Source organism: Canis lupus, chromosome 1, assembly GCF_003254725.2.
Source record: "Canis lupus dingo isolate Sandy chromosome 1, ASM325472v2, whole genome shotgun sequence".
NCBI lineage: Eukaryota > Metazoa > Chordata > Mammalia > Carnivora > Canidae > Canis > Canis lupus.
In genome coordinates this window covers 82789443-82809510 of record NC_064243.1, presented here as the reverse complement: position 1 = coordinate 82809510, position 20068 = coordinate 82789443, and the positions used below count along the sequence as shown (strand labels likewise).

Below are 20068 nucleotides of genomic sequence, written 5' to 3'. Positions count from 1 at the left end.
ATGGCATCCTTTCACCAGATGGATGGTAGCAGCATATAATCAGAATTCTGAGATCAGATTTTGTCCCACTTTGGAATGAAATTATGGGTCTGAGTCACGTTTGTTTTTAGTTTCTTTCTTCTTTTTACTTCAAAGATTCTTCTAGTCAGTGGCTTAACATCTAAAGTTTATGAGCTTCTTTTTCATTGAGTAAAAGAGAACATTTTAATTTGTTTATTGACTCAGTACTAACCACTCCAATTAGTGTTATATTTAATAGTATAGCTGGATTTTCTCATGACTAGGTTGGATTCTTCTCCAGAGAAGCAGACCGGAGGCAAGCATTTGAGAAGAAGTAGTTTATTTGGGAGGTGATCCCAGAAAACACCAGTAGGGAAGTGGAGAAGTGAGACAGGGAAGGAAATAAAGCCAATAAAGCCTGTGTTTATGAAGCCAGTTACTACAGTGAGCAACTGTAACTGGTGCTACTTTATAAACCATTTGTTGCCAGTCAACAATAAGTCCAGACATTTATAGACTTTAAAAAAAGATTTTATTTATTTGAGGGGGGGGGGCAGGGGCAGAGGTTAGAGGGTGAGAGAGAATCTCAGGCAGATTCTGCACTGAGTGTGGAGCCCAATATGGGGTCCAATCCATGACCCTGAGGTCATGACCTGACCTGAAATCAAGAGTTAGACATCTAACCAATCAGGCCATCCAGGCTCCCCCAATGTTTATAAACTCTTACAGCAGGTTGATATTGCCATGATATACACATTAGTTTTTATTGTATTTTATGAAAACATTGGTTAGAAACGAACAAAAAACTGGTACCTCATAACTTATGGGTTGAAAAACATTGGTAGAAAGCAGATGCTGCAGAGTTAGCGCCCCAGGCGAGTGAGCTGTGGTGTTTGTGCACCCAGGGAAACCAGTCTTTCAGTGACATTCCTGTAAGCTTTAATGACTCATCTCTCCCAGTCTGCTGTGCATGTGGGCACAGTAGGCAAAGAAATGTGGGGGTTGGCTTTTGCAGGTTGAATAGGGCACCAACATCTGCTACATTTTTTTAATACCTAAAACAAGTAAGTTATTCTAGAAGTAATTGCACGGCTCCTACATGGAAGCGAAATGGACCCGCAAGGCTAGTATTTATTGGACATCCCTGACAAACATTCTTATTTTCTCCCCAACCTTGACATTTTCATACCACTTTATGAGAAGACTCACACATTATTGATATGTTTATAACATAACATCTTACTCCCTTCCCTACCACATATTTACACCTTATTTGTAGGGATTATTTAGGATTTGAAGAGCAAGCTCCCAGGGGTTTCTGCTGCCAGTAGGATGAAAGGAGGTCTTAAGAGAAGAGTCACACGACTATAGACATGGGCAAAATACAACAACAACAGCATCAACAGCAAAGACTCTGGAAAATGAAAAAAAAGGCAGGCAAATTTTGGAGAGGAGTTAAGACTTGGAAAAAGGCATGGGTGAATTTTCTGGTTTTACAGACTTAGCCTGCAGGCAGGTTGTAGCTGTGACCTGGTACAGGGAACCTAAGGTGAGGCTGTTTTTAGTCTGAATATAACCAAGTCTGCTCACTAAAACCAAATAATCAACATTCAGAAAAATATTGCCATATCCAGAGGACCCCCCCCCCGCCCCCCGCCAATATCACATCCATCCTGTCTAGGATATGGCTCAAAATGATTCAACAACAAACAAGCAAACAAACCGAGGAAACGTTAATCATAAACAGTAATTTACAGACATAAACTACAAGATATATCAGGTGATGAAATTGTCAGGAAAGACTTGAAGTGAGCTCTTCTAATTATGTCCACCAAGGCACAGGAAAATAGACTCGTCATAAGTGAAAAGACAAAAATTCTCACTGTAGAAATAGAACATATGAAAAGAACCAAATGGAAATACTAGAACTGAAATAATAGAGTGTCTGAGATTTTTTTGAAATAATGGACTTCATTGGCAGAATGGAGAACTTGAACACATATAAATAGAAATTAACCAAAATTCCCAAATTTGGTGAAGGACAAAATTTACACATTCAGGAAGTTCAACAACCTATAAATATAATATATATATAAAGAAAATCATGTCTACTTACATCGTAGTAAATGGATTTTTAAAAAGGTTTTTATCAATATTAGAGTGTGCATGCTCACAAGCAGGGACAGGGATGGTCAGAGGGAGAGGGAGAAGCAGGCTCCCCATTGAGCAGGGAGCCCAACATGGAACTCCATCCTAGGACCCTGAGGTCATGACCTGAGCTGAAGGCAGCTGCTCAATCAACTGAGCCACCCAGGCGCCCAGTAAATGGATTTTAAAAGCACAAAGAGAAAATCTTGAAAACATCCAGAGTAAAAATGACACATTATATATGAAAGAACAGCAATTCTAATGAGCTCAGACTACTCATCAGAAAATATAAGGACCAGAAGACTTAGTGAATGACATCTCCAAAGTGCTGAAAGGAAACAAAACAACACAAAACATGGCAATCCAGAGCTCAATAGCCAACAAAAAATTATTTTTCAATAAGGAAAGTAAAATAAAAACACTTTCAGATTAAAGGAATCTAAGAGAATTCATTGCTGACAGAACTTCAATATAAGAAATGCTAACAGAATTTCTTTAGTCTGAAGGGAAATGATACAAGAAGAAAACATTGATCTCTGGGAAGAAATAAAGAGTATCAGATGGCAATTTCTTAGTAAACATAAAATATTTTTTCAATTTAATTTTAAAAAAATAAATAGGACTATTTAAAACAAAACGTCATAACATTATTTGTGGTTTTAAAATGTATTTAAGTATAATATGTATGACCACTGTGGCATTAAGTTTGCCATGATTAAAAAAAAAAAACTTATGTGATTTTAAGGTTTCTATGTTTTATGTAAAATAGTGCAATCTACTAACTTTCTGTAGACGTGAACATTAGGGATGTATACTATTATGGCCAGAAAAAAACACCAAAAAATGTAGAGTTACAATGACGATAAGTTAAAATGGATTTTTAAAATAATTCAAGTAATTCCATTTATTCATGCCATCAGGGTTCATCCATGTTGTTTTAATTGGCAGGCTTCCCCGCTTTCTCGTGGCTTCGTTCTTTCTTATAATCAGCTATAGGTTTCGAAAGGAAAATGCGGTGTGTGTTAAAATTTTCTAAAAATCCCAAGGCAATATCAAATGCATTGGAAACCAAAGAATATTTGTTTATTAATAATTTGGGGGATATTCTTCAATAAGTTAATTTAATTTTGTATTAGTCCATAAGCTATGATATATTTACTAAGCATGTGTGGGGTTTTCTATTGTTGTTGTTTTTTTTTTTTGTTTTGTTTTTTTTTGTGAAGTATCCCCTAGAGCCAAATTTATTCAAATACTACAGGTATTTCTTCTTTGTTACCTATACATTTTTAGTTTTACTTGAGCGGAATAGAGTTGAATAAATAGCTAATATTTTGAGCTGATAAAGTGGTCTGGAGAAAGCAGATTTCCTGTCTTTACATTCTATATTTAAAAGATTCTTAATATAAGCCTTAAGGACCTTCTTGGACATCAACATGAGCCTGATAAAGTGAGTGTCTTTATTTAGTAACTGAAGCCCCATCATTTGGGTTTGAGCAAATTACTTTTTGATCTACTATAGTTTATTTTTGGATTTCAAATTTGATATTAGATGTAAAGTTAAAACTGTATGTACAGCAAGCTAAATATTTTTCAAATATATAAAGTGGCAGCATAAGGAAGCACTGCTTTGTGATGAGTGATATCCAAATGTGGACCTTGTTACCATCTGGCAGCTGTCAAGAGCATGAGAGCAGGTGGTAGGATTTGAGATCTCAGTGACTTTGGGGATGAGTTCAAGTTCTAAAGTTAGATGATTGTTAATTTCCAAGTTCATTTGACTCCAACATGGTTTTTTTTTTTTTTTTTTTTTTTTTTTTTACCATTATGGTATGAGTATTTTCCACCCCAAACACCTTTGCTCTTCATGTCTGGTGGCCTCCATCCCAGGGACATATGATCATCTGCCCCTAGTGCTTCTGTGTTCCTGCTCTGGCCCTGTGGTAGACAGGCAAATCCAGAAGTGATTAGCAGAAGCAGCAGGAAGCCAGGGACATAAGGGGTAAGCAGTGAATAAAAGTGGCCTCTCTTACCTTTGAAATATATTGACTAAGGAAAATTAGAGCAGAAAGGTTCTAAAGGGAATGCCAGGACTTTGTACCCACATGTCAGTAATTAGTGAAATGGGAGTCATCTATCTCATGTGTACTAGCAGTGTGTCTCCTGCAAGTTTTCTTCCACACTTTGATCTTTCCACCTTTTTACCGACACTTACAGTTCTCACACTACTTCCAGTTGTCCAGCTTGATTCGTGGATAAAACTTATATCTCCCATGTCCTAGTCCCTTAGAAGTCTTATGTCTGGTGTTAGCTCCCATGACAAACTAATCCTAGCAAAGAGTATGTATAACGTGTTATCCTTTTTCAGGTAGCATGTTGCACCCAAGAAGGGGTCTCATTCTAGTCAGTCTGCTTGTGGGAGGACAGGCCACTGAAGGATTCATCTGGAAGCTCTCTCATGAATCTTGATTGTGTCAGGTAAGCAGTTGCCCATCCTGCCTACTTTCTGGTGTTAGAGGAGTTTACAGCTCCTCTTCCCACCTCTGCTTCTTTTGTCCTCTCTCAAGTAACAGGACTTCCTAGTACAGCATCTGGAAGGGGAAGGGAAAGATGTGACATGCCAAGGGTGCCATTCCAGAGTGGGATTGACAGTAGGGGCAGTGGCAGAGGTGATCCGTGAACCATTTGGGAATCCAAAGTCCTGCACAGTGTGCATCAAAGGTTTGTTGTTCGGCAAACTTGAGAATTTCCCAGGGGTGAAATCTGAAACTGGCCCCTATGGGAACGACAGGGAGAGACCACCAAAAAAAAAGAGGCAGACCACTCCAGATTGGTAGGTGATGGTTTTAATATGCAGGGGAATTTACATATGAGGCTTATCTTGGGAGGCAGCAAGATGAGCAGATCTCCACAACGGCCTGTTGGAATCTTCAGTTTCTATGGAGGCCTTACCAAGGTTCATCACCTACACAGTCCCGGTGGATTCAACATCACCTTACTCAATCCAGGCTGCAACCTTGGAAACGGTTCCCACTGGGGGAATGGCAGGCAGAACATATATTCCAAGGACAGGGGAAGGAGAAAAGAGTCTCCAATTGCCAGGGTCTAGCTCAAGGGTCACATGGCTGTCATGTGCTCTCAATGACCTCCTCTAATGGCAGGTAGGGGCAAAGCTCTGATTCAAGCTTAAATCTGTAAATTGCCAACTATAGTTCTCATAGTAGCAGCACATCTCATTCTCTATGTTGATTTATTTTCTCTACAAAAAAGGAAAAGGGTAAGAGGAAGCAAGAGGATACCCAAAGAGAATGAGACTGGGGAGGGTTCTCGGAAAAGCAGGAAGGGGGCATAATCAAAAGAACCTCCTGGACATTCTTTTTTTTTTTTTTTTTTCAACAGACCAGTAGCCAGTATTCTTTTGAAGAGCAGACCTTGACAGCTGAATTTCAGGCTGGTAAGTAATGTAGTAATGTTGACTTACAGCTGTACTAAATGGAAACAACATACCCTCCAATCCTCATCAGTGGTACAGCTGAGAGCAGGTGAAGACCTCTGTCATCTTGTCTATGTGTGTGAGGGGTAGCGAATGCCTCCACTACAGGGCAGCGGTCCTTAGGGCTTTGCGAGGACAGACTCTCCGGTGTAAACAGGTTGGATTGCTTCCCCCTTCCATACTGAACTAAAAATAAAACTACCTGACTTCCTCCAAGCATCCATGACCAACTGCCTGCCATCTATTAGTGGGAATGACTGGGTAGGAATAATGACTAGCGCTTCCCGTGTTTTGATCACAATGGCCTGGATTCAGATTTTCAAGTTGAGTATTGTGCTTCCCTCCAGAGAACTCTAAGCTCTCTCCTCCCCTCTTGGCTGTCTTCCCGGAATTTCAAGGGAAGAGAATAGAAGCACCAGGAGTGGGTTTATGCGGATGGCTGTCACTATGACTTCAGGATGCAAGTAATCTACTAACACCCTGTGGTCACGTGGGAGGGGAAAAGAATGGGTTGGTGCTAAAGAACCACAGACGTTAGAAGCCCTTTCCCTTAGCGTGGCTGAGGAGGAAGTCCAGGACTAACTGGGCTTTTTGGTATGGATTCAGTCTGTACCAGGTCAATACAACTTTTGTCCAGGTGTTGCTAAGACATCAAAACTATTGATGGCCTTGAGCCTGATGACATTGTTGGCAGAACCTACATGTGAGATTCACCCAATTCACACTTAATTCCAAATCTGGTTTCCATCTGTTGCTCCCCCTTCCCTCCCATCTTCCTCACCTGCTCCCTTCCCATTGGTCTGCCTACCAACCCTCAGGCGTGTGGGAGCTAGTCCTGCCTCCAAGCATTTGCTCACATCACCACTCCCACCCAGACTGCCTCTTTCATTCTCTTTGTTTCTCCCTCCTTCTCTGTATGTCCTCTGCTTCTCTCTGTTCTATTCTTTTTTTAGAGTTCAGGTCAATCTTCTCTTTCTGGGCCAAGCATTGCTTTTTGGCTCTCTTTGTTTCCCAGAATGAGGTCCACATTCTCACAGCATCAGCACCCTGTGAAAGCTTGTTAGAAATGCAAAGTCTCTGGCCCCACCCTAGCTGAATCTGTCTGCACTTTAACAAGATTTCCGGATGTCTCCTGTGAACATTAATTAATTAGCACTGTTTTAAAGTACCTACTACCTGGCTCATTTGTCATGTAGCAGCTGTCTCTCCAAACAGACCTTTGGGGCCCCTTGGTTCTAGCTCTTCTGTTTCCTGAGCCATGCTCACAGCCTAATGGGTGGTGGTCATAAAGGCCCTGAATAAACGGCAGTTAGGCACTGAGCTTGCCTCCAGGGATTTTAATACAATTGGATCACATTCTTTTAAATGATTTCAGATGCATCTTCCTACCTAAATTCTATTGCCCTGGGGTCTCTACACCAACTAAAGCAATGGGCTTTTGTGCTTTAGAAGAAAAGGGGATTCCTCTTTGGTTGGAAAATTGAAATATTTTCTGAGTGCATTGCAAGATGATCAGTTAGATTTTCTAAATTCCTTTATGTTCCCATTAGCACGTGAGACCTAACTAGCTTAATCATCGAACCGTATTATAAACTAAAGGACAGAGAAGATTCCAGGTACCATGCAAAGCAAAGGAATTCTGCCAGTCCACTCCAATCTCAATGGATTATGGGAAGAAGAAATTGGAAGTAGAGAAAGAGGTCCTGGAACAAGAAGATATTTTAGATAAATCAAGGGGAAATCTGGGGGCAGAGAAGCTTTTATTTCACTTCCCATTTGTGACTGCAGAAGCCCAAAAAAAACAAAAACAAACAAAAACCAAAAAACAAAAAAAAAAAACACACACTGCCACTTTGACCTGCAGGATCAGAGACCACATGGAGACCTACCACTCCTGTGCTAAGGAGGCTTCTGCTAAGTAAGTGAACATATCTGGTATGGAAGAAATAGACCATGAGGTACATGAGCAGTGGAGACTAAGAGGACATTCAGGGGCAAGGCTGAGGTATAAAAAAAACAACTAGAGATTTTAGTAGTCAAGAGCTGATGTGTCAGTCCATGGTCATCGAAGACTAAGGGTCCTTTTTACTTTTCTGCTTTACCATCCATTGCTTTCTTCCATAGGGTCCAAGATGGCTGTTCCAGCCCTAGTCATCATATCTGCATTCCAGCCAGTGGGAAGAAAAATTGAGGAGGGGCATTGTGCACCCCTAAGGATATACTCAAATTAAGTAAGTGAGTAGGTTAATAAAAGGACTGTTGATGAGAGTGAGCAGAACCAGGAAGAAAGTAACTCATTACCTGGAACTATCACCTGAGAGAGTTGTTACCATTAGTAGGCTTGAAGGGACAAGGAGAGGAGTGGTTATCTGAATGTACACAGTGAGCTGTGGCTGTCATGGAGGGCCATCATACAGGAGGCTTGGCTTCTAGTGAAGGAATACACCATGCCAACTTACAGCCTGACCCAGACAGAGAAGAGGTTTGTTTTGTTTTGTTTCTTTAAAATTTTTATTAATTTATTCATGAGAGACAGAGAGAGAGGCAGAGACACAGGCAGAGGGAGAAGCAGGCTCCCTGTGAGGAGCCTGATATGGGACTCAATCCCAGGTCCCCGAGATCACAACCTGAGCCAAAGGCAGAGATACTCAACCACTGAGCTACCCAGGTACCCCAAGAGTTTTTTGTTTTTGTTTTTTTAATGACTTTAAATCAAACTACTTAGAATGTAAATCCCTACTTAGATATATCCTGGGGACAAAAGGAACTGCAAATATGTCATCAATTCATTTGATGATCTTAGAGTTAGTGTTATCCCAAACTCTTTCCCCTTCCATCCTTCAGAGTCTCTTCTTGTCACCTTGGCTAAGCCCAAACAGAGGTCAGAGATCAAAGGAGCCCATTGATTCATTCTATAAAATTCCACATTCCAGGGCAGAGAGCATGATGGAGAAGGGTGTAGAATTGATTTGGAGGGGTGAGCATAGCATATCCAGTGTGTTTCCTCTCATTTCCATAGAACACTGAGCTTTACATGTCACTGGCTTGAATTAAGTCACATGACACATGTGTGATTTGTTTGCTTTTTATCTGGTTGGCTCTAATGATTGCTAAATGTTAGGGTTCTCATTACCAAGAAAGAAGGTCAGAATGGATTCGGAGAAGCAATTATCGGTCTCTGAAATGTAGGTTATTTCCTAATATAGAACTATCATGGTACATTTGTCAATCTGCTGTTTTTAAAGAAATTGACATCTTTTGTTTATTTTTTCAAATATTTTATTGATTTGAGAGAGAGAGAGATTGAGAGAGAATATGAGCAGTGGTGATGGTGTGGGGAGAGGCGGAGGGAGAAGCAGACTCCTTGCTGAGCAAGATGTCTGACACCAGACTCAATCCTAGGACCCTGGGATCATGACCTGAGCCAAAGGCAAATGCTTAACCAACTGAACCATCCAGGTGCCCCCAAAATTAACGTCTTTTAATATGACGAATATTGTTATGTTGTTAAAACCTTGCATGCTTTCCATTGGCTACTAAAGTATCCTGCCTTTGGATCTACCTAGTACTTTTTTTTTAAGAGAAGGGAGAAAGAATTAAACCATTCCCAACTGAATGGGAAATATTCTTTGGTCTACCCGAAAGAGACCTCCTTCCCTCTGGCCCCCTGGTCATCAGAACTACTCTTTAATGGACTACCGAGTTTGATGTCCCTGTGACCATCCATCATCTTTATTTCACTGGGGTTTGCATATGGTTTAATGTGTATGAAATGTAGAATACCTCCCACATTCCAAGAGTTCTCTGCCCTCTGTGCTGGTCCATACATGCATTTAGCATTTCTCTTCTCCTCACACCATCAAAATACAGCCTGGCACATGTTTTTTTCCTCTTCTACTCATATTCTCCATGCATGTTGATGTTTGTGACCTGAAAGTCACGTTAACTTCCTACCTAAAGTACGAAGTATCAGCAGGAAGCTTATAGGAAGAAACTTCATGCTCTGTTGGTGAATTTGCCACTATGAGAAATAGGAACTGGTGTTCCAGAGCCTGCTATTCAGTCATTGGTCTTGGGCACTTGACAATCATATGTGCTGTTGTGCTAGAAATTCATCCAGTGAAATAGTTCTCCAAAGACCTTCCCTGAAGAAGGTTTGATGTAATGAGATCTCAACAAGCATGAGGAATGTATTTAGCCATTTGATAAAAAATATTTCTCTATGTCCTTTTAAAAGATACAGTTAGTATATAGTCAGGCTTAACAATTAATATCCTGTTAAAATTAAAACTGCCACAAACCAGAACATAAATCTTATCTTAAAAGGGCTTATGTATGCATACAGAAAAAAGGAAATGAGAAAGAGATTTGTTATAGGGTAGAATGACACATTTAATATGCAGCCTCAAAGTTTGGTTCCACTGACAAAAAGTCAGATATGTCTGAAACTTTTTAGACAAATTTGGCTTGGTTCACAGGAGACACAGAAAACTCAGATCACTTATCTCTAGCTTCCCCAGTGTTTAAAGAGGAGCAAAATCAACGGCAAATGCCTCAATGGAGTATGCGTGTTGAAAATTAAGTCACATTTTCTTATGGTGGCGAGCGTACACACCTGAAATCAAACTGCCACACCACATCAAAGTCAAAAACCATAAACCTGCAAAGGTGAAAATAAATTGTTTGTCCTTTCTTATTTTCTCCCAGAGACTCTATAATAAGCCATTATTTTTCTTCAACCCATGTTCCCAATTTTTGTTCCTCATATTTTCATAAATTAATAGAGGAACGTATCAGCAAGCATCTAAACTAATTTGGTCTTACAGTTGCACAGAAGATAAATAGCCAGCCAACACAAGAGTGATTTGAAGGTCATCCCACCCCCTTTTTGTATTCCCCAATGAATCATTTGACAAGATGCCACCAAAGCAGCCAGTTTAAGAGAATAGTATTAGCGTGTACACAAAAGCAAGACGCTCCGTGATGACTATTAGCCAGTGTGTCTGCCTCTCACTCAGTGAATGCATCCATTTCTAACAGTTCCTAATTATATGTGACATGTTGATATGAGGTTTGTAAATGGAAAAGGTGAATTTGACTGACCTCCTTCTAATATCACACATATAATCAATTATATAGAAGCGTATTTCAACAATACTGCTTTTTTGCCAAGAATAGAAAAGGAGAACTAGAAATAGAACAGGGGGCGGGGCACGATGGGACAACAAATGATAAAATGTCTTGAAACTGTAAAGGAAACCACATTGTACATAAGTCAACAGCCCATCCAAGGCCATCAGGAGAGAATAGGGAAGATGGAGAGAGGCTATTTCTAACCTCCTTGGATCTACATGACTGGTAAAAACAAAACAAAACAGAACCAAAAATTATCTTAGAAACTAAGAAAATCATAAAAAAACACCAGTTAATAAATTACAGATCAGTGTCCTGACCATTGTGTTATAGGACATATTAAATTTCTACAAAAGTACCTGGCAGTGGCAGATGTGGCTGGGGTGGGGAGGTGGTTGTTTGGATACTGCCAGTAGACCCCATTTGACAGCATTTAAGTGTGATGATTTAAACAGACTCTCAGGTTTATTTTATTTTATTTTATTCAAGTTGAGTGTCAAACTCCAACTCATCGATATTTCAAATACTGGACTGAAGGGATGCTGAGTCACACAAATTAAACTCACAGAGGCTGTTCATTAGAAACATAATGACGATTTAATAATTTACAAGAAATAGCATAACTCTCACAAGGGGCAGATTACTCCTTTTAACCTGGAGCGCCCATTTTTTTCCTATTGAAAAACCATATGAAGAAGCAAATAAAATTCAAAAGGTTGTTTCATCAATATGGAAAGTTAACTAAGGAATACGGAAGTTTAATGTCATTAGAAATTGAGAATTTATGGTATCCATACTCACAACAAAGATTAACTGCAAAGGTAAGTCTCTTTTTGCCAAGACACTGAGCTTCTTTGGACATTGCTTTACTGGCTCTCTCTCTCTCTCTCTTTTTTTTTTCTTTTCTGACTCTCTTTTATGATTTTTGATGACTTCCTTCCCTGTGTTTTTAATTGATATTTCTTTAGATATCATAATAAGGTTAGATAGGTATTATTGTTGTTATTGTCATTATTGTTAGTTTGCTCTTTAGACTATTTTCATTTCTTTGAAGTATCCTAAAGCACCTCACTGCTCGAAGTGTGGTTTAGGAACCAGCAGCACTGATGGAATTTGAAAGCTGGTTGGAAACACAGAATCTTGGGCCCCACCCAGACCTACTAATCCAATTGTGCATTTTAATAAGCTCTTCAGGGACTTGGGTGCACATTAAAACTTAGGATGCACTTCCCTACTTCTTGCTCTCCCTCCCTAACTCTCCTTCCATCTCTCTTCCTATGTTTGCCTTTATAGTTGGATTTAATTTAATATTGAAGTTAATCTCAGATAGATCTCTTCTCTACACTGGCCCACTATGTTTTGAATTTCTATCTTAGAACTCAAAAGAATATCTTCATTTCCAATTTTGGAGGCCTTCTCAACTGTTGCATCCAGAGAAATAAGCTCTCTGAAAACTAGGCTTGAAATTGTTTCCCACAGCCCCAAGAGTATACTGAAGACAAGCAGACATACTTGAGACATCCCTAAGAATATAGTTCCATATTTGAATGAATAAACCTAAGCTCCATTACCTTTGGATTAGTCAGGATTCTACAAGTTCAAAGTTACAGAAAAGCAACTAAAAGGATTTAGACCAACAAGAGAATTGTTCCTTCTTATAATGGCAAGGATTGGAGTTTATTTCATTGATAAAAGACCAACAAGAGACCCAGGGCATCATGTCACCAGGCTCTTGCTCATCACCTCTCATACCAGTTCTACTATATCCTTCTGAGGATGGATGTCAGCATGTAGAAATTCAGTTCCTGGCTAGCTTGCAGTCTGATTTGCTTGATAACATGAGACAAATTCTGTTCCTGATACTTGAGAGACTGGGGTTCTAATACATGTCTGATCAAAATTAACATGCTAATTCCATTACTGCTAGAACAAACTGTGGAAAGCCAAGGAAGCCAATTATTAAAGAGATTATTAAGGAAAAGACAGAGGAAGGAGGTAAGATTGATGGATCTGGGCTCCATCCCAGTCCTTTATTCACCTTCAAGGATTGGAGGACCCACCTAGCACTGTGCACATGATTAGTGGTCACCCAGATAGACTGTCTCTTTTTCAATTAAGTGTTATCATCTTTATGCTACTTCAGTTTATAATCCATTCACTACTTAGATTTCTTTTTCTAGTGGGAATCAAATGTATATAGCTACTCTGGCCCTTCTAAATTGTTTACACTATATTTAAGATTGAAAGCAAATGGTTTCCCATATCTTCATTCTAATCATCATATCATAGAGCTTTCTGTATTGATGTTTGTGTGGAATTCCCATGATACAATTTTTACATATGTATGAAAACAAGAACAAACCACTTTGAGGGAGAAGCTTGTCAAGTTTAATCTTGTTTCATATTTGGAGTGATGTCTCATTCAGGGACCATGAACTTGACAGTGCTATTTCTTTATACAGAAAGCTTCAGAAAGAATCATATAACAAAAGCCTAAACTTTATGAATAAAATTAAAATCAATCATCCTTGGAAGGCATTATTCAAACTGATTACTAATCAGGGCAAGTATGGAAAATGGATCCCACAGTGGATAATGTTAATGTTTTTCTTTCTTTTCTCATTCCAGTCAAATATAGCTTGCTCTTAAAAGTATTTGTCTAAGATTCAAATCGAAGTTTACACTCTGTGGTTGAGGGAAGACATTGATTTGGGGAACTATAACATTCCTTAATTTGTCGAAGTGATGCTCTGCTCAGCCATCTTTGTGTTTGTTTGTCCTGTAGTAGGATACAAATCCTTTGAGTTACAACTCAGAGATAGTGAAAAGTATCAGCTTTCCATCATGGGGATGAGGAGCTCTAGACCTCCTTTGACCAAAGCAGATGCTAGGGAAGTTTATCCATTTGAATAGCACTCTTTAAAAATGACTGGAACTCTTAGACATTCTTGGAGACTGGCTATACCACCAAAATAATACTGAAGATTACTTCCTGAGCATTTAAAATATGCATATTAATCAGAATATAAGCAAATAGATGGTACACTCTGAGTAATTTAAGCAAAATTTAATAATGGGATGTTTGTTCACAACCTCCATGGTAGCTTCCCAGTTATAATATGAAACTGATTCCAATATCCAGAGGGCAAGGAAAAAAATGATGAAAAAGGAAGGGCATTCCAGACTGGTAAGTGACAGTTTTAAAAAGCAAGAGAACTTACATACCAGGCTTGTCTTAGATGGCCACACAATTTAGTTTTTCTAAATTGCTTTTGAACACATGGATTATGCTCTTTTAAACATTTCTATCTCTTCTTGAAAAGACATCTCCGTCTCTCTCTTCTTCTCACTTTTCTTTCCTCCTGACTTCTCCCCTTCTTCCTACCCAATTCATCAAGGTTTTCTTTTTAAGTAGTTTTTATGGATTTATAGTCTGTATAAGTGCTGGGATGTTATTCTACCCACACATTTATACAATGGTGATGAAAGAAAAGGTGTTATCTCAGATACCTGGTCCTAAATTTTTGGCTTTTGAATATTATCTGCCATCTACTGTGTGCTGTGTATTACAGTCCTAATGAATTTTGCTAAATTTTTCCTGATTCTACCTCATTTTCTCCTCTATGAACCCACATGCTCTAATGGCCTTATCTCATCCTGAACTTGTTTCCAGCGCAAGCCCCGGACTGGACAGCATCAGCAGCTCTTCTTCTCCTTTAGTCTGCATGCTTGCATTACAGTTTGTATTCATTTCCTAGGGCTGCCTTAAGAATCACCACAAAACAGATGGATTAAATAACAGAGATTCATTCTTTTACAGTTCTGAAGGCTAGAAGTCCAATCAAGGAGTCGGCGGGCCATGGTCCCTCTGATGCCTTTAGGGAAGAATCTTTCCTACCATTTCCTAGCTTCTGGTCAGTGCCAGCAATACTTGGTGTTCCTTGTCACTCCAACTTCTACTTCCATCCTCAGTGGCCTTCTTCCCTCTGTGTGCATCTCCTCTTTATCTCTGTGTATCTGATCTTTTTTCTTTTTCAAAGATTTCATTTATTTATTTGAGAGAGAGAGTGTGTGTGCAAGGTGGGGGAGGAGCAGAAGGAGAGGGGCAAGAAGATTCTACACTAAGCACATAGCCTGATGCAGGGCTTGATCTTATAACCCTGAGATCATGGCCTGAGCTGAACTCAAGAGTTGGATGCTTACCCAACTGAACCCCATCTATATCTGCTCTTATAAGGATACTAGTAATTGGATTTAGAGACACTCTACACTATTTAATACCATTCAACAAGCACATCCTTTCCCTTTACCCAGAGGCCCCATGCCAGCCCAAGACTGCCAATTCCATTGAGTCTATGGCCAAGAGTCGACACAGAAGTCAGATTTGCACACTGACCCTCTGGGTTGCTGCTGTTAAAATGCAATGTTAGGCATTCAGCTCACTCTGACATTTCAGTTGTGAAATGAAAAACATTCATTGCATGGACTGTGGAGACATATTTTGGTGTGGGGCTGCAGCAATTTGATTTGGTTGCAATAATAGGGTTTAAAGCTCACTGAGATTATCTAGGTATTCATATAGGGCACATCAATTTTAAGGCACAATCCACTTTATCCTTTTATAAACACTTCAGAAAGCATGGACAGATTTCCTTGATAATGGTTTAAACACTTCTGTCCTACCAGTAAAGTAAGAACCTAGTTCTTGAGAGTCACTCTGACTTGTTGGCACCTTTCAGTGTTTATGGCTGCCTTGTAATGCAGACTTACAGAACTAGATTGAACTCTAACACAAAGCCAGAAAAAATAGCCAAAAGGGGACTATGTAGACCCTTGAATTGAAGGTGCAAGTAAAATCCAAATTTTTAAAATTAACTTACAAATCAAAACAGAAGAGCAAAGCCCTTAGCATTTATTTATATATGGTTCTTATCCGGTATATTTGATTGTGACCAGAGATATCTGCTTCCTTGAATTTCCTTGAGGTATCACTACAGCTTGGCTTGGGTCGCATCTTGTTGATATTTTGTGTTGATGATTGCCTTGGAAAACCACTGGGAAGATTGAGATGCCCGATGTATTCTGTTTGGAGTGGTAACTAAAACAAGTAATCTCTCAAGTTTAAGACAGGGATTGCAAAATATAATGTCTCCTAAGGGCCACCAAGCAGATAACAGAAATAAAAGAGGTGAGCTGGGTGAGGGCTTTGGTGCTGGAGAGCCCAGGCCCCTGCTGCTTGGAGCAGCTGCTCATCATTATCAGTGACTGTCACCTCACCAGAATGTGAGTTTCAGTACCAGTAGAGCCAGATATTAAAAATTCTTTAAGGAAAACAAACCACTTCAACTTCTCTGTAAAATTCCTGCTTTTAAAAATGTAGATGAGTGGTTAAAGTTTTTTTAAATACAAAGTCCAGGTAAAATCATCATCATCATCATCATCACCTATAAAACCTAGCTTCTGCAAACATCCACTGACTAAATTTTCATTCCAAGATTAAAGAGGAAATACCTTTCACTGGAGGAAAAGAAAAAACCCAAACAACTTTCTATCACTTGCTACTTATTAACAATAAATCTGTGTTTTAGACAAGGAGATTTGGTTTGTACTAAAAATTCTGTCCTTTACCAACTCAAAACCCTTGAGTGAGTCATTTTCACTCTTGGGTGGGACCTAATTTTCTTATATTGGACCAAATGATTGCTGAGTGGTTCTATTGCTCTCATTTAGTCTATGATTCTGTGATCAACCACCTTGAAGGCAAACCCGGTATCCCTTCCCTCAATATCTTTCATGGTACTGGCAGGGAGTCAACACTCAATAGGTGTTGCTCGCTGCCAGTCTAAATGTGTGAGTGAATGAATCGGTACTAACTCCATTTTTAAGATGAGTAAATTGAATCCCAGAGAGGCTAAGCAATGTATCTAACTTCTCACTGTTAAAGAGGGCAGAGCCAAGATAAAGAGTCTTCATCATTCTGTCCATGAGGTAGTCAAAGGAAAAACTCTGAACACAGAACATGAGGGATGTGCCAAATGCAAATCCCCCTTAGATTAGATAAGATTCCCAGAAGTTCAGCTTGGTCCAGCTCCTTGCCACTGGTCACTTTTTCCATAGTTGTTTATTTATTAAGATATGATTTACATACGGTAAAATCACACTGTATTAGTGTATGGTTTGGCAAATTTTGAAAACATACAATTATATAGCCATAACCAAAATCAAGACAGACAACAGTTCCATCATATATTAGATGTACATGAAATCCTTCAACAGAGATTCACTATTTTTCAGATGTTTTCATCTCCATGGTTTTACTTTGAGTCATTTCTATGACTGTATCTTTAAATTCACAGATATTTTCTTCTTTACTATCTAGTATATTCCATCCTGTGTATGATTCATCTCAAATTTTGTGTTTTTATATGTAGAAAGTTTAATTTGTGAATTTTAAAAAAGATCTTCTATAGCTCTCCTCATCATACTTATGTTTTCCCTACTTTCTTGAAATATAAATTATAGCTGTAGTAACGGTTTTAATATACTTGGTACCAATTCCATCATCTTTGTTATTTATGGGTCAGTTTGATAAGATAATTTTTCTTCTCATTATAGGTCACATTTTCTTGCTTCTTTGAATAACTGATAATTTTTGACTGGTTGCCACATGTTTTTAATTTTACTTTGCTGGGTGCTGAATATTCTTTTATTATTATTTTTATGTATATTTTTATTGGAGTTCGATTTGCCAACATATAGTATAACACCCAGTGTTCATCCCACCAAGTGCCCCCCCTCAGTGCCCGTCCCCCAGTCGCTCCATCCCCCCACTCACTACCCCTTATTTGTTTCCCAGAGTTAGGAGTCTCTCATGGTCTTTTATTTAAAAATATACCTCTGAACTTTGTGCTAGGATCCAGGTAATTACTTGGAAATTTTTGAATCATTTTGAGGCTTGCCTTTTTATTTTTTTTGGAGGGGTGGGAATGCAGTATACTTTATGGATGATGCATGACAAGATAGAGCTCCCCAAGCCCCTCCCCTTCTTTAGGAGTTCTGGAACAGGAACTGTGTAGAGGTGAGAAGATTCTCAGTGTGTTAGGGAATGAGTTGGGGCACAGACTCCCCAGCAAATAAGAGCCTCTCTTTTCTTCTTGCTCTCACTGGGGCTGGTGGTCTGTGGGCTCTTACTCCTTAGAGGCCATGTGGACTATTAGGTCCACCATCTGGTTACTCTAGCCAAATTCATTGTCATATCTAGAAATGGGCTTGACAAAGTGGTCACTGAAGGCAATGGCTGCCCCAGGATCAATGGTGGAAGAGTGGGTGTCACTATTAAAGTCACAGGAGATAACCTGGTCCTTACTGTAGTTCAAAATGTCCTTGAGGGGGCCCTCTGATGCCTGCTTTATTACCTTCTTGATGTCATTGTGTTTGGAAGCTTTGCTCCAGGTGGCAGGTCAGATCCATGACTGACACATTGAGGATGAGGATGCAGAAGGCATGCCAGTGAGCTTCCCATTCAGGTCAGGGATGACCTTGTCTACAGCCAGTAGAAACAGGGATAATGTTCTGGGTAGCCCTTCAACCATCATGTTGAGGCTTGCTTTTTAAGCTTTATAGAATTGGAGCAGAGGAGCCCTTATAGTGGAGCAGATTTTGATGCACTACTAAGATACCTTAGGTCTTTCTTTTTTTTTTAATTTTTATTTATGATAGACATAGAGAGAGAGAGAGAGGCAGAGACATAGGCAGAGGGAGAAGCAGGCTCCATGCACCGGGAGCCCGACGTGGGATTCGATCCCGGGTCTCCAGGATCGCGCCCTGGGCCAAAGGCAGGCGCCAAACCGCTGCGCCACCCAGGGATCCCCTACTAAGATAATAGCCTTCCAAGGACTCTGCCCATCATCCCATGTGCCACAGTGTTTGTCTACTCTGGTTGCAGGAACAGGATCTATCCCAGATCTGTTAAGCTCCTAGATGACTCCACCTACAAATTTTCTGGGAGTCTTTCCCCCCGGGCCTCACATAGTTTCCTCACAAACATAAACTGGTTAGTATGCAGATGTGCAGAGTCATGTTCCACACTGTTCTCTGCTCTCTGGTACCTTAGGTGCCTGGGCCTTCAGAAATGCCCCCTCCATCTCCCAACTCAGAGAGATCTCGAGAGTATACTTGAGTTTCTCCTTTCCATGCTGGGGCCTGGAAACCATCTCCAAGCAGCAAACTGGGATAATGGTACGGCTCCTCTTCCTTGTCTCCTCTCTGAGAGACACTGAGCTCCTCCATGTGTTGTCTAATATCTGAAAAACATTTTGCATATATTTTTCTGGCTATTTATTTTTTAAGAGTGTGTGTCCTGGGAGGAGGTGGGGAATAAAAATCCAGTCCTCCTTATTCCATCTTGGCAGGAAGCAGGCCATCGGTCTCTTTGTAATTTTTCCCAGCCTCTTGTTCAGCTGCTCTTGAGGGGCCTCTTCAAATGTCTCTTCTTCCTTTCTTCCCTTCACAATGCCAGCTTCAGATTTCCTTTCTTCTCATGTCATCTCCAGTTCGTAAATAAGTAGGCAATGGAAATAACTTTATTATTTTATTTATAGTCAATAGCCATGGGTAATTCACTTTTTCAATTGATCTACATTGCTTATAAATTGCCACATCAGCCCCGACTTGAGTTTCATATTGATTTATGGAATAAATGCTCAAGTCCGCGAGCTACTGGCCTGTCTCGGGTACTTCTGTGCCCCCAGTGTTTGCACTTGCTTCTTGATGCCACCTGCTGTCCTGTTCATCTCTAGGGGCTTTATGTTGCTCACATTCATTTAGATTCATTCAAGAATTATCATGAAGCACGCACTAGTCCTGTGTTAGACCCTGGGAGCGCAGAGGTGAGCAAATAAGCTATTGCTCCTGTCTCCATGAACTTGACTCTATAATAAAGGGAATAAACAGTAATCAAATATTCATATGCATATCTGTAAGACCACAAGTCTAAAGACTTGAAAATGCTGAGTAAAATTGTTTTTCTTTTTTTTCTCTAAAGATTTTATTTATTTATTCATGAGAGATGCAGAGAGAGAGGCAGAGACATAGCAGAGGAAGAAGCAGGCTCCCTGTGAGGAGTCAGATATGGAACTTGATCCCAGGACCCCAGGATCACACCCTGAGCTGAAAGCAGACGCTCAACTGCTGAGCCATCCAGGCATCCCTAAAACTGTTTTTCAAACACTTCCTTTTTTAAAACCATAGCTGAGGAACTAATGAAGACAAAAAAAATGACAGGCTTGATATAAAAAT

The 20068-nt window shown here is 39.7% G+C and overlaps 1 long non-coding RNA gene across 2 annotated transcripts in view; it reads left to right on the top strand.

The window, feature by feature from the left end:
• LOC112644700 (uncharacterized) overlaps positions 1 to 20068 on the top strand; it is a 295980-nt gene that overhangs the window by 260877 nt on the left and 15035 nt on the right. For both annotated transcript variants that reach the window (XR_007401034.1, XR_003126656.3), the window contains 3 exons: positions 4514 to 4623; positions 5545 to 5599; positions 7763 to 7869. This is a non-coding gene — a long non-coding RNA (uncharacterized LOC112644700). The remainder of the gene's footprint in view (positions 1 to 4513; positions 4624 to 5544; positions 5600 to 7762; positions 7870 to 20068) is intronic.